We start from the raw sequence: 16,502 nt of genomic DNA on the forward strand, positions 1-16,502 counted from the left end.
GCGGTTTTTGAGAAAATTATACTGATGTTGCATAAACTGTGCCATAGGCTTATACATAACTATATAAGACATTGTCAAATATTTTTAAAGAGAGCTATTTCTGGAAAATTGGTACTTATAAAAACTGTCACCTATGGATACATCTGATATGCATCTTCACCCTTTATTCCACACCGGGTTTTATATCCAATGGCCCAAACAAGCTGTCGGATCCATTCCAGATCTTCTCCAGATTCTATCTAATTACAGAGGATTTCGGGTATAAAAAGGGGTATATCCCCCTCTGCGGGTTACCACTGAGGAAGGGGCTAGGAAAAGACCCCGAAACGCGTCTGTTTTTTAAAAGACCAGCACATCAGCTGATGGACGTCCCGACCCTAATAACTTGAATTGAGGATTTTACCCTGATATACTTTTGGCATCTAGCGAATATTCTGACCCTTACATCGAGAGTCACGATCAAAGCTCCCGTTACATCGGAGAATCTCTACACTGAGGGCTGCCAACTCGCTCACACTGCTCCTGCGGAATCACTACTAACAGGTACCGCCGAATCTGACACCATTAGCCACGGGGGACGCCACTGTGTGCTCTAGTCAGACGGCAATTGCAAGTGTGATTTTCATTTTGCCATACAGGGGATACTGATCAAACATGTGGTTATAATCGAAAGAAAATATTGAATTTTAGTCCAGACATTCATTCGAACATTAGAATATCTATTCGATATAAACTAATCTTCGATTTTCATACCGTCGATCATATAACATCGAACTGTTTATTCTATCAGGATATATTCATTTACCTAAGTTGTATTAAGAACCCTTTGCATGCCATTGTATATCCAGCTATTTATTTATGATGCTGTTCTTAATCTGAATATTTTTGATATTGAATATTTTATTACTTATTGTGTTTTTTGTGATATTGTTTATCTGAATTTGATCTACAAATTGTTGCAATAAATATTAACATTAGTATTTTTGAATCCGTCCCTGTGTGGTCCATTTGGAGAGTGCTCAGCCTCTCTATATTTTACATTTTCCTTTTGACTGGGTGAGTCATTAGGCTTAGCAGCACCCACTCATAGCTACAGGCGCTAGTGAGCCACCATACACTCTATCACTCTTTATAACAATCTAACTAACATTGTCCTAGGGGGAGCACCTGGAGGGATTTTTTTTTAGCTGGAATCCTGTGCGCTCTTTCCACACAGAGAGGGCGAAAGGGATTCTATCTCAAAATTGGTTACCAACCAACTTTGTACGAACTCTTCCACTACATCCCCTTCAGCCTCCTCCGGGAATCCTATCAACCTCAAGTTAAATCTCCTGGACGTGTCCTCCAGGGAGGCCAATTTGTCTATCAGTAATGTATTCTCAAGTTCCAAAGTCTTGGCTTTCCCGGAGGTCACCTCTGGTCCCCTTTTCATTTCCTTAGTGAACCCCTGCAGCTCCTTAACTTTATCCCTTATCTTGTTCATTTAATCTTTTATAAGGGAAATATCTGATTGTACCGAAGCAACCTTTTGAAGCGAGCTCCCTCAGTGATTGATTGGATAAATTGACTGCTACTAATATGTCCGTCAGTTTATTGTCAATCCCTTCCATCCTATTTTCTCCCGCATTGCCCCTTCGGTATCACTTACTAGCTCTATTTTATCCGAAATGTCAGGGATACTCGGCGTTTCCTGGGACAACTGTGTTTTCTGGGCCTGTCTTGTCTTATGCGGTGAGGGTTTTTTTTTTTTTGCTGAAGGACTACTCGGGCCTGAATTTTTTCGGAGAGGATTACCCCGTAGCTTTCCTACTAACAGCCTTCGGAGGCATTTATCCTTACGGAGAAAGACAAAGAAAAAAAAAAAGAGGGGGAGTACCAAACTTATCCTAATTGACAGTATATCAAAATTTACAATACTGGTCACAGAACTCCACCTCCTCCTCTGAGAGAGGATAAGGGGAATTGAGGAAGAAATCCTGGGGGCTATAGATACCCAGAGCTGAAATAATTATAAGTAACTAAAGCAGATGGAACAACTTAAAGATTAATGCTCTAGTATTCAAACACCCCAGGATTAATTACTCAGAGCATTTCTTACATGCAGTTAGAGTAGATTTCTGCATCCTATCTACCCTGCAGGAGCATCCCCTCCAGACCTTACAAATCCCTCTGATTTTCTTATAGAAAAAGAGAAAAAATAAAAATAAAAGAGGAACAAGAAAACCACCCTGCCAGTCTTCACATTACCCATTCCTACACTGGTCTAAGCATATGAACTCACAAAGGTTGTTGGGGAAATGGTTAACATAAATAATTAACAGGGTTAATAGATAATAAAAAAAAAAGATTTGTCAGAGTTAGTACTCTAGTGTCCAAACAGGAGAATATTAGTAACTCGTAACTTCATAGGTTAAACTTCAAATAGAAGGATCCAGACATATATATTCATAGAAACAACAGAGTTATTCAAATAGTAAATTGTTAGAATGGTAGTCGACAGAGTTAATAAATGATAGGACTCCAAAAGGTTGGCACTCTAATAGCCCAATATATCAAGGTATTAGTTGGACACAGTATTGCCTGCGTTGGACACAGTATTGCCTGCCCTTCCGACCTAGGCCAAGCCTAAGCAAGATCCTTTAAATTCCCCGCTATGTGCGAGGCCGGCAGTTGCCCCCCAAAAGCAATATAGGTGTAGACACCCCTCAGATCACAGTCCCGGCACCGATATCCAAGCATATAACCTCATCGACAGTGCTAGAGTAACAATTAGTGAATTAGTTAATGCCAAGGAAGCTGCGGGTTACGGTGTTAATACTCTAATGTCCAGGTACTCAGACAATAGTTACTCACGGCACTTCGAGTACTGGCCAGATGGATCTAAATAAACTTTTCTGCTTTTATTGGAATCCTTCCATCCAGGGTCCGCACCAGAATCACAGATTTCGGTCGGATCCACTCTATCTGGTAATAAATTGGTTAGATCAGTGTTTAACTTATAGTTATCTGCCTTGACAGTCAGGCCTTCCAACCAGGTTCTGTTCAGCAATAATAACCGGGGGGCAATCCCGGCTCAGGTCGAATCCCAGCGAGCAATCCCCCCGGATAGACCCACACCACTCCACTGGGCGAGCATTCCAGTGTCAGCACATATGTGCCTAAAGGAAAGAATTCCAATAAAGCAAACTATATCCTCTCTAACAACCATAGCCAAGCCCAAGTCAAGGCGTTAATAGGGCTGCGGAGCTATAGGGCTATAGAGCTATTGCATATAATGGGGAAAAAGTTCACTCATCTGCCCGCCAAGGGCCGCCATTCAGCTCTCTGGGTCTCTCCGGTCGACTCACAGCTTCTCACTGCGAGTAGCAGCTGGCTTTGACTGCGATTAAAGCGATGCCATCAGTCGTACCTTCCACCATCCAGCGTCCAATGGAGTCCCAGGATCCGACCTCAGCGGCCCTAGGGTAGCGGCTCCTAGGCAGTGGGTAGCCGGCAACCAGGTTCACTCATGGGTAGTACGGAGCACGGTGTGCATGGAGCCCGAACGCCGAGTCAGAAGCGAGGCGTGGGTAGAGGAAGGGGAGGGGACCACAGCACATCTACGTCATCACGTCTTGCCGTCCGTGACCTTCTACGAATGTCTTTAATGTATGATTCCACCTATCATACATCCGGGCAATGCTGCCTCTTGCTCCAAATTTTCCAGCATCTTTGAGGTCTGTTTTCTGGCACGTGATGAACGTCTTAGTTCATCTGCTTTGGCTATATTTGTTTGAGGCAAGACTAATGCTGCATCAGACTCTTCTACCTCCGACAGGTTCCCTTGCTCTTCAACTTCTACTCTATCTATCTTTGTATTGCATGGTAATAATAGGCTCAGATATTTTACTTTAAATGCAATACTAACAATCAATACGAATAGAGTCCTTTCACTTTAAATGCAGTACTGACAAATGCAGAAAAAAAATGACTGTCACTTTAAAAACAACAGAGATAAATGCAGGCAATAAATGACTTTTTTACTTTAAATGCAATAGAGTCCATGTAATACAAACTGTCCTTTGTTTGTTTTACTTTAATGTCTTTATCTGAACACTAAAATGTCTCTTTATGCCAAAGCCTATATGCAATGATAAAAGGAAAGCTCTGACCTTATTCTGAAGAGCAGGATACTGCAATCTGAAGGTTGCTGGAACAAATGTCTTACAGGATACTTGTCTTTTCTTGATGTGATACGATGCTCTGTGCAGACTTGCGATGCTCTGTGCAGACTTGCGATGCTCTGTGCAGACTTGCGATGCGCTGGCTTGGATACGCTGCTGCAGATTTTGGGTCTAGTGGCAGGAAACTAGTTGACTGCAGTATGTGGATAGCATTGCAGACACTTTAGCTCTGGACTTTGGCCTCCCACCATGCGTCTGTCTCTCTCTAGGGATCGCAGGAGAGTTGGCGCTCTTTCTCTGAATATCTTGCCTTTGCCATTCTGCCACTTTAAGAGTTGGCTGTAGTTTGACTAATGCGCGCGTTCTATGGCTATTTTGGTAGCTCCGCTGAGAAGTCTTTGCTTGCTCACTCAGGGAACAGTTGCTGCATGGCGGTATATGCTGGCGCGCCGCTGCTCTAATGCGCTCTTTACCGTGCAAGTTAAGGAGCGCTATCGATTTGCCCTCTGAGGGCAATAATTCCACTGTGACAGGCGCAGCACTATGAAGTGCCTTTTGCGCGGTGCCATTAGAAGAATTTTGATATCTCTGACTTTTAGTCTAACCAGACTGTCTATTACTCTGTAATTCCTCTTGCGCCGTTCTATGGAAACAGTAGGTTTAAAGAGCACAGCAAATGCTTCATATAACTTCTTTAGTAACTTCAACTTTTCTTCATATAACACTGCCGTTATTTAAGCACTTTATGATCTCTCAGAGATATATCTGAGATTTAATCGATAGTTATACTGATTTGTATGGATTGCTATTTGCTATTTGATTGCTAGGGGCATAGCTATAGGGGAAGCGGCTGCTTTGGGGCCCTGACCCAGAAGGGGCCATCCAGGAAGAGGAGGACTAAAAGATTTGGTCAGGGCCCCCTCAACAGTATTACACAATGAAATGATATACAGTGACCGTATAGACAGTGTATAAAACTGATGGAACAGCTGCCGGCCCTGGTCTGAGAGAATAATCTTTACTAGCCACAGTAATGGGGGTGGCATGAAAGGAAGGGGTTGCAAAAAAAATTACTGGGGGAGGGGGGCCCTATTCAACAATTTGCTGTAGGGCCCAGTCATTTCTAGCTACGCCCCCTGTTGATTGCTATTTGTAGTTTACAATTGTAGCTTGCAATTTGTCGCTTGCAATTTGTATTTGTAGTTTGTATTTGCAATATGTATGGAATCTGGTTTGTATGCTTGCAATTTGGTGGAACTGTAAGTAAGCACACATACGGTATAACTGGTTCAGTATACAGTTCTAATCACTATATTAACAGTAGGAACATTATATAACTGTTTTAAATACCTATTTTGGCCTGTCTGCTTCCATGAAACACAGCTCTCAGTGGAGTGAATGTCTCTTCAGCTCCTGTATCTAGTGAATAATGATTCTAGCAGCCCAGATTCTTCACCAGTATTCAAGAAATATATGGCATCCCTCACCAGGCGCTTTTATCAATATCTGCAATTGCGTCATGCATATAATACGATGATTAAGAATGGTAGCGTAATGGCACAAAGAGACGCAGCGTTGCATCTGATTGTTTCGGGAGGGGAAAGAAGGGGATGATATCTCTAACATATCGATTGATACTAGATAAATACCTAGAATCTCACCCACTGACTTAAATGCATAAATGGGAGACAGATGTGGTTGAACTCACGAAAGAGCAATGGTCTGTTATATTAGAGGCGGTGCCTGTGTCATCTTTGAGTGAAAGTGGAAAGCTTTTGCAATTATTTATTATCCATAGAGTGTACAAGACGCCAGTGTTTTTACACCAAATTGGTCACAGATTAGATGCCAAGTGTCCTCGGTATGATATGGAACCTGCAGACTTGATACACATGCTATGGAAATGCGCGGTCCTGACTTTATACTGGAGAGAGGTGACTGCTATCATACAAAAAGCATACTCCGTAAATATTCCACAAGACCCGAAAGTGTGTATCTGTCACGGCTGAGGATGGGGAAAACCCTCAGCCGTGTGATGCCATGAGATGTTAGTGGCTGCTCGGCCAGGACGACAGAATTAGGGAGCAGGTCACCTCCTAACGCATCCCTAATCCGACCCTAACTCCTAGCTGCATTAGCTGACCTTGAAGGTAGGAGGGCCCATGCTCAGGAACCTCGGATCCCTACTCACCCTCGGCCGATCCCTGAACTAGGAGCTGGGTAGACCACCTGTTCCTCCTGGATGCGGAGAAAGAGGAGTCAAAAACTGGCCGAGCTGCAATGGGATATAACCATAAACAGACTATGGATATGACAGGAGAGTGAAAGACTTCCACCTCTACCTGCCACAGACACACTGACTGGATCCCTGGACACAAGTGCTGGCTGTCCACACACAAACATAAAAGGACACAGCACACATAAACACACAGGGACCCAGAACCATAGCTGCAATAATAACAGACACCACATAGACATAAACGTAACATCACATAAACATATAGTATCACAATTTAGGACCACAAGGGTGGCCCTCACTGGCAGATGGTATATGGGACCAAGAGAGTGCCTCCAGCTTACTACAAGGCGGGAGTACCCCTCAGACCTCTGCTCTCAACTGAGGCTAAATAGCCCATGTAGCCACACCCACGGAGACACACCCAGTGTTAACACAAAGAGGGAGTTAACCCTTCCTACACCAGGCAAGGGATGGAAGCCACTTAAAGGGGAAGTGTCCAAATGAACATCACACTGCAGCTGTTACCGCAGGCAACGACATGCGTGGCAACCATGTCCTGGGAGTCAGCCAGAAGGCCGAGACACTGCCGCCACATGTACACAATACCAAACGTTGCCACGGGCAGCCACAGTGAAGGGAAGTGTCACAGTGCACACCTACATAAACCTCGTGCACGCCAGACATACAAAGTGCATACATACACACACACCCAACCAGGTGTAACCGCATGCACTTGACAGCAAGCTGCCTAGCAACAGCTCAGGCTGCTATACTGCCAAGTACAATCATGTTACCAGCGGCAACCACACGTGAGGCAACATAGCAGCAGCCCTCACCATGTGGTTGACAATAAAACCAAACCGCAGGCAACTGCATGCGGATCCTGAGTCACGACCATGACCATGGTCGTGACAGTATCTTTAGGCTATGTATCGGAATTGGGTACTGAACACGTGTTCAGACTGGCTATAGGCAGACTACTGTATGTGGCTAGGAAGCTGATAGCTCAGCACTGGATACAGGCTGAGCCTCCCACAATCGGGGAATTTAGGTGCAAATTCAACACTATGATTGTATATGAAAAGGCCGTTTTCCAGAAAAGGGGCTGTCCCAGCAAGTTTGAGAAATTATGGGAACCATGGCAGGCACAAATGTGCATGGGTGCTATCTCGGGTAGAAGAAGCAGCTGATGCCGGAATGGAGGGTTGGGCGGTGGGGGGGGGGGGATGGGGTAGTTAAGAGGTTAAATAATAGGTATACATGACAGTTAACAACTAAGATACAATAAGACTCATGTTGAATCTTAATTATTGTTTCAAATCAATTTTATTGTATAATGTAGTACGGTATGTACATTTGTGTTGTACTCTTTTAGAATCAATTTTCAAAAATTATCTGATTTAAAAAAAAAAAATTGTTTCCTCTTCTGATTGATTCTTCAGAATTACACCTGAAATGTATTTCAAGAAATTGGTTCCTCTCTAGGGATATACTTTTCATAATCTTTGGTGTGTACAGTATATATGAGTCATAAGCACTTAAAGGAGTTGTCTCATCTGAGACGATGGGGGCATACTACTAGGATATGACACGGAGAAGGCCAAAGTGGTGGCTGGAGGACTCTGGTCCGGCCACCACCAAGCGCTCTCCCTATAGTAGTGAATGGGAGTGCACTGTGCATGAATGGCCACTGTTTCCAGGGCCTGACTGAAATAGCCAAGCCAATGCCGAGCTGGTGCTGCGCATGCACACTGCACCCTCCACTACTTTTGAGGTTCCTTTTAGGAGATAGGTGTGGGTCCCAGTGCTGGGACTGCACCTACCAGACAATAGGGGTATATCCTAGCAAGCCCCCATTGTCTCAGATGAGCCAACCCCTTTAATATAAATGCGTGAAAAAATGAAGATAATATGGTGTGGGCCATGCAGTGTTTACTTGGCAGTGACAGGACTGAGATTTGGAGAGACCTCGGTGTGCAGTGTCCTAGCTGCAGTGATGATGTTCAGGTCACAGGGTTATTCTTTGGCACTATATGTAGTTTGTGTAATCGGAAAGGCTGCAGTATAAGGCTACATTCACACAACAGTGAAAAATGGCACACAGCAGTTTTTAGAATGAATTGAAGTTAATGGCGCTAATCATGTGGTCATTTTTTTTTAGGGCGAGTGAATAGTGGTTATGAAAAATTGGACATGTCATGCCAGATGGACCCCATGTAAATCAATGGGACTATTTTTAATGGCCATTTAGACAGGAGTGCATCCATGTAATGGCCGGTTATTATGGGTACACTAGTGGAAAATGGCCTTTTAGGGGTTAAAATAAAAATAAATTGCCTTATCCGCTTGCACACACAAGGCAGTCTCTCTTGGTGCTGAAGGACCTGTGCTACCAACGTGATGACATCACCATGCTCTCCCAGCATTTTTGCTTAGGAGCGCATGGTGACATCGTCCCACTGAGAGTGCAGGTCCTTTAGCACCAAATGAAGAGCGACTTTTCTCTACACGTGCAAGTGGATGATTAATTATTACTGATGGGTGGCCACTCTGGGGAACATTATTACTAACTGGGGCCACTATGGGGGACATTATGTATACTGCAGGGATTGGTAATTAAATATAAAAAAGCTAATAAAAATCATCTAAATCATTCTCAAATAATGGCTTTTAAAAATGAATGCAAAACGTCCAGAAGACTAAGAAAGGGATGCAAAAAGTGGTTGAAAAATGGCCTTAAAAAACTGTGTCCGTTTTTTATGACCTTTTTTTTTTTTACGTGTGAATGTAGCCTTAAGAGCTCATACAAAAAATTCTCACCACTGAACACCAGATATTTCCTACCTGCCTGTGAACCTTGTAACCCTTAGGCCACTTTCAGACGGGCGTTGAATGAAAATGTGCGGGTGCGTTGCGGTAACACGCACGATTTTTCCACGCGAGTGCAAAACATTTTTTTTTTTTAACCCCTCCAGCGCTATTTTACTATGCATTCTGTATTCAGAATGCTATTATTTTTCCTTATAACCATGTTATAAGGGAAAATAATAATGATTGGGTCTATATCCCGATAGTCTCCTAGCAACCGTGCGTGAAAATCGCACCACATCTGCACTTGCTTGCGGATGCTTGCGATTTTCAAGCAACCCCATTCACTTCTATGGGGCCTGCGTTGCGTGAAAAACGCAGAATGTAGAGCATGCTGCGATTTTCACGCAACGCACAAGTGATGAGTGAAAATCACCGCTCATGTTAACAGCCCCATAGAAATGAATGGGTCGGGATTGCATGGATGGGCGGGTGCACTCGCGCATCGCATCCGCGTGGAATACTTGCCCGTGTCAAAGGGGCCTTACAGTTCTGGAATATATTAGCTAGCACGGTCATGATGCTGCCAGTGTTATCCAATACATTCCAGAACTGTAAGGGTTACATAGCATCATAAATCAATACAATGCTATGCAACCCTGTTAGTGCACTAAGGGGGCATTCAGCGGTAGGAAATGTTTTATTTATAAATGACTGATTGGGTGGGGGTTGCATGGAAGTTGATCAAAGTGGAAGCTAACCTGGCCTAGTTATGGTCCTTGGTCTACTAATAGATTGTGGTCTGTTTGGCCACCACAGTTTTAATCAATTCAGACTTGAATTTTATGCCATGTCTTGTTCTTTTATGTGTTTTTTTTTATATAGAAAAGTTATAAAATTTCAATGCAATTTTATGGTATATTATTCATCAATAATAAAATGTGTTTTATTTTTGGCAGATGAATGTACCAGGAACTCAGAGAAACATCTGATATCTTTAGATTTTAAAGTAGAGGATTGTGGTATCACACAAGTTACATTTGAAGAGCATGCCAATATCCAAGATATACCCTCATCCAATCACGGCAACAATGCATCATTTGATCCTTTTAAACAAGTCCAATCTTCTGATTCATCACAGACTGAAACACAGAATAAAAGTCACAGAAAAGGTGTTAACCATCAAACAGCTTACATAAGAGGGAAGCCATTTTCCTGTTCAGAATGTGGGAAATGTTTTAACCATAAATCACATCTTGTTGTACATCAGAGAATTCACACAGGGGAGAAGCCATTTTCATGTTCAGAATGTGGGAAATGTTTTAACCATAAAAAACATCTTACTACACATCAGAAAATTCACACAGGGGAGAAGCCATTTTCCTGTTTAGAATGTGGGAAATGTTTTAACCATAAATCACATCTTGTTGTACATCAGATAATTCACACAGGGGAGAAGCCATTTTCATGTTCAGAATGTGGGAAATGTTTTAACCATAAATCGGCTATTGCTAAACATAAGAGAATTCACACAGGAGAGAAGCAATTTTCATGTTCAGAATGTGGGAACTGTTTTTACAATAAATCAGATGTTGTTATACATCAGAGAATTCACACAGGAGAGAAGCCATTTTCATGTTCAGAATGTGGGAAATGTTTTAACCGTAAATCACATCTTGTTGAACATCAGAAAATTCACACAGGGGAGAAGCCATTTTCATGTTCAGAATGTGGGAAATGTTTTTACAATAAAACAGATGTTGTTATACATCAGAGAATTCACACAGGAGAGAAGCCATTTTCATGTTCAGAATGTGGGAAATGTTTTAACCATAAATCACATCTTGTGGAACATCAGAGAATTCACACAGGGGAGAAGCCATTTTCATGTTCAGAATGTGGGAAATGTTTTAACCGTAAATCATATCTTGTTAAACATCAGAAAATTCACACAGGATAGAAGCCATTTTATGTTCAGAATGTGATATGTATTTCAACCATAAATCATCTCTTAGTAACATCAAAAAACCCACATATAAGAGAAGCCATCTTCATGCTTAACCCTTTTGTGACCTCCCTTATGTGTTTTTTTATGGTGGTCACTAACTGGCTTCATTCCTTAAGATACTACTTTTTATTGGGCGATAAAACAGCGCCTTGCGCTCAGTTACCAGAGGTAGCTGAGGGCTGGGAGCGATGATTGGGATCACTGTGACGCTGGGTTCAGACCTTGACGTTTGCAATGGAGCGCTCTGTATGCGCGATTGTACGATCGTTTGCAATCGCACATAAAGAGACAAGCAAACTCCCATTGTCGCGCGTTTCCGAAAGTCTATGTACGGGAACGCGCGACAAGACGCCCCAAAGAAGCTCATGTACTTCTTGGGGCGTTGGGCGTTTTACAATGCGATCGTACGCGCTGTAAAACGCGCAGGTGAGAACCATGCCAATAGGGAAGCATTGGTTTCTCCTTGTTAAGCGTTTTACAGCGTGTAGGAACGTTCTGTAAAACGCTCAGGTGTGAACCCAGCCTTAGAGCTCCCCAAACAAACATAGTCTCCTGTATTGAATGATTATTGGTAATCAAAGGACAGATCCAGTTAAAAGTGAAACTAAGGTGTGTGTGTGTGTATATATGTGTATATATATATATATATATATATATTACACCAGAAATAGGACAGCACTCCAAGACTTGAAAAAACGGTGTCTTTTATTCACCCATGTGAAGCAGTAGCGACGTTTCAGCTCACAACTGAGCCTTTCTCAAGCAACGAAATACAAGCTTGTGCCTACCTTAAATAGCACTCAGATAAGCAGAGGTGACCAATGAACATACAGATCAAAAACATGTGACCATTTACCATGTGAAGACCATTTACCTAATTAAGTCATGTGAACAATTACATGTGCAAAAAAATAAAAAATTCTGACATTTGATACATATTTGTGTTGCATCCAAACACTTTACATTTGATGGTGCATTTATCACAGTGTGTATATACGTAAGCACAGTAAATTTAATCGATGTGAAATTTAATAAATAGTATATAAATCATTAAAATCATCCACCACGGAGACTGGGAGAAAAGAGCGTTTGACTATGTCCGACAATATCGCGCGTCCATGTGAATACTGGCCAAAAATAGCATTTTTAACTAATACTGCAGGAACCACATAGTGTCAAAGACAAACCTCTAACGCAAAAATGCGCACGCAGCTCAGCTCCACTACATCGCCAGTGACCCGGCTCCGTTGTATTCCTATGTGAGAGCTAGCGCATGCGCATAATGCGACATTGACTTAGAAGTGTCATCTTTGTTTCTGGAAGGGCACCAATATTACCAATGTGTCAACCTGACTATCCGGGCCAATCGGAGAGGGATCCAACCTCCCGGATGGATCAACCCCTCCAAAGTTGTGGTCAGGTAAGGGGGACACCCCACGTGAATGTGGTGTACCCCGAACCATCTCACCATTACAGTCCATAGATATATATGGGAGATCCCCATTAGACTATCGCTTAGTAGCGGAGATTGGTTTGACACAAAGTGGATACAGTAACGCAGAGAAATCCATCCAGTTAATTCTACACGCATAGAGCACCGCAAACTGTCACATATGTTCAAACTTCTATATTCGCCATCTTCGCATCAGTCTACATGGTGTCTAAAAAGAGAAAATTACTCATATGCTTGTAAATCTATATTCCACCTATACTACAGGGATTGTATTTGAAAGCATCAGTCATGGAATATCAGGCAAGCAGCCATCTAAACACATCCAGGGTTATATTCAACATTTAATCCTTTAGGTTTTAAGCTGTCTAGGGTGTATATTCACCACATTTCTTTATTTTTCAATATTTTGAGTCTGTTACCCCCTCTCCTAGGGGGAGGTACATGATCTACAATCCAGCATTTTAATTCACGTTCCACATGTTTATGTTCAGTAAAATGCTTCGGCACCGGTAAATCACGTCGTTTCTGACGTATTGAGAATCTGTGATTATTCAATCTGGTTTTTAAATCAGTTGAAGTTTCTCCCACATATATCAGGTTGCATGGGCAAGTCAAAACATAAACTACAAAATTGGAGTTGCACGTCAAATGAAAATTAATGGGGTATGTCCTTCCAGTGGCAGGATGTATGAAGCTGTGTCCTTTGCCAATATACTTGCAGTTTACACAGCTCAGACACGGAAAACTACCCAAACCATGTTTTGTAAATGTCATTTGATGTGTTCTCTGTTTAGAGCCACACTCTGCTCGTACCAATTGGTCCTTCAGACTGCTAGCTCTCCGGTATGATAACAGGGGAGGCAGTCTGAATTCTTGAATGTCACTGAATGTGTTCCCCAATATGCTCCAATGTCGTTTAATGATCCTACCAATAGCAGCACTTTCCTCCGTATGTGTAGAGATAAAAGGTATCCGACGTGGGGGATTATCAATATTCTTGCCCGCTAGGATTTCTGCTCTGTCCTTGTTATAAGCCCTCTGTTTATGTTTGTACAGCAACTTTGGCGGATAGCCCCTGTCCTCAAATTTCTTTGACATTTTATCAAGAGCCTCCTACAAATTGCTGTCCTCTGAAGTTATCCTTCGTACCTGCAAAAATTGTGAGTACGGTAAATGTCTAACCATATTTCTCGGATGATTACTATCATACCATAATATGGTGTTTTTGTCAGTGGGCTTAGTGTATAATTCTGTATGGAATTTATCCCCAGAAAAAGTGACCGTGGTATCAAGGAACTGTACCTCCGTATGTGAAGAGACCAGTGTGAATTGGAGATCACTATTTTTACTATTCAAGTAAATGTGAAAATCAATCAATTCGTTTTCAGTGCCAGTCCAGATGAGGAAGACGTCATCGATATAACGCCACCACCGCAGAACATGTCTGAAGTGGTGTGAAACATAGATGACGTCTTCCTTAAATTTTTGCATAAAAATATTTGCGAACGTTGGGGCCACATTAGATCCCATCGCCACACCCCTTAGTTGTTTGTAGAAAGTATCCTGAAAAAGGAAATAATGCCAATGCAGGACAATGTGTAGAAGAGATAAAATGAAATGCCTAGCAGATTCAGTCATCGAGGAAAGTTCTAGCATATACTCCACTGCTGCTATACCTAGTGTGTGATCAATCGAGGTATAAAGAGAGACCACATCAAAGGATGCAAGAATGTATGTTTGCTCACTATCTAACTCAACCGCATTAAGTTTACACAGAAAATCAGTCGTGTCTTGAATGTATGAGACTGCCCCTATCGCAAAATTGCGGAGTATCCTATCCCCAAAAATCGCAATGTTACTGAATATTGACTCCGAACCGGATACTATCGGCCGGCCAGGGGGATCCACCAGAGACTTGTGGACCTTGGGGAGCACATATATCACAGGTGTGACTGGATGTGCCACCACAAGGTACTCACAGAGGTCCTGGTCAATCACCCCCGCCGCCAATGCATCGGTAAGGCATTGTCTGATGATCCTGGCGATTTCAAATTTAGGGTCACAATTAATCGCCATATACACTTTCGTATCACCAAGCTGTCGCTCTATTTCCGCAATGTATTTGTGTTTATCTAAGATGACCACCCCCCCACGCTTGTCAGCAGGTTTAATTACCAAAAGGGATCATTCCTTAATTGATCCAATGCGGCTATTTCAAATTTAGTCATATTAGGACGTGTGAATGTGTTTATAGCAGATGATTTAAGAACAGACAACTCTTTTTTGACAACATTCATATATGCCTCCAACGCTGGGTTGTTAACCACTGGTGTGAAGGTGCTTTTACCCGGCAGACTGAGTCTCCTCATGCAAAATTCACTCGCCTGAGGGGAATCAGTCTGCAGCTTATTGTGAAACCAAATTTTCAATTTTATGGACCTAAAAAAAGCATATAAATCTGTCTCAAGATTAAACCAATTAAGATGTGTATTTGGACAATATGACAATCCCTCAGAAAGTGCACTCACTTGAAATGGAGTTAGTAACTTAGAGGACAGATTCATGACAGTCATTTCTTCTTTGTGTACGGTTTGTTCTGAGAGCGCATCTTGCTGTTTTGCGATAGGGGCAGTCTCATACATTCAAGACATGACTGATTTTCTGTGTAAACTTAATGCGGTTGAGTTAGATAGTGAGCAAACATACATTCTTGCATCCTTTGATGTGGTCTCTCTTTATACCTCGATTGATCACACACTAGGTATAGCAGCAGTGGAAGATATGCTAGAACTTTCCTCGATGACTGAATCTGCTAGGCATTTCATTTTATCTCTTCTACACATTGTCCTGCATTGGCATTATTTCCTTTTTCAGGATACTTTCTACAAACAACTAAGGGGTGTGGCGATGGGATCTAATGTGGCCCCAACGTTCGCAAATATTTTTATGCGAGAAATATGGTTAGACATTTACCGTACTCACAATTTTTGCGGGTACGAAGGATAACTTCAGAGGACAGCAATTTATAGGAGGCTCTTGATAAAATGTCAAAGAAATTTGAGGACAGGGGCTATCCGCCAAAGTTGCTGTACAAACATAAACAGAGGGCTTATAACATGGACAGAGCAGAAACCCTAGCGGGCAAGAATATTGATAATCCCCCCACGTCTGATACCTTTTATCTCTACACATACGGAGGAAAGTGCTGCTATTGGTAGGATCATTAAACGACATTGGAGCATATTGGGGAACACATTCAGTGACATTCAAGAATTCAGACTGCCTCCCCTGTTATCATACCGGAGAGCTAGCAGTCTGAAGGACCAATTGGTACGAGCAGAGTGTGGCTCTAAACAGAGAACACATCAAATGACATTTAAAAAACATGGTTTGGGTAGTTTTCCGTGTCTGAGCTGTGTAAACTGCAAGTATATTGGCAAAGGACACAGCTTCATACATCCTGCCACTGGAAGGACATACCCCATTAATTTTCATTTGACGTGCAACTCCAATTTTGTAGTTTATGTTTTGACTTGCCCATGCAACCTGATATATGTGGGAGAAACTTCAACTGATTTAAAAACCAGATTGAATAATCACAGATTCTCAATACGTCAGAAACGACGTGATTTACCGGTGCCGAAGCATTTTACTGAACATAAACATGTGGAACGTGAATTAAAATGCTGGATTGTAGATCATGTACCTCCCCCTAGGAGAGGGGGTAACAGACTCAAAATATTGAAAAATAAAGAAATGTGGTGGATATACACCCTAGACAGCTTAAAACCTAAAGGATTAAATGTTGAATATAACCCTGGATGTGTTTAG

General features: G+C 42.2%; 1 pseudogene; it reads left to right on the forward strand.

The window, feature by feature from the left end:
* Nucleotides 1-16,502, forward strand: part of LOC122940390 — a 1,294,760-nt pseudogene that overhangs the window by 908,770 nt on the left and 369,488 nt on the right.

This window comes from Bufo gargarizans, chromosome 6, assembly GCF_014858855.1.
Source record: "Bufo gargarizans isolate SCDJY-AF-19 chromosome 6, ASM1485885v1, whole genome shotgun sequence".
In the NCBI taxonomy this organism is placed as follows: Eukaryota; Metazoa; Chordata; class Amphibia; order Anura; family Bufonidae; genus Bufo; species Bufo gargarizans.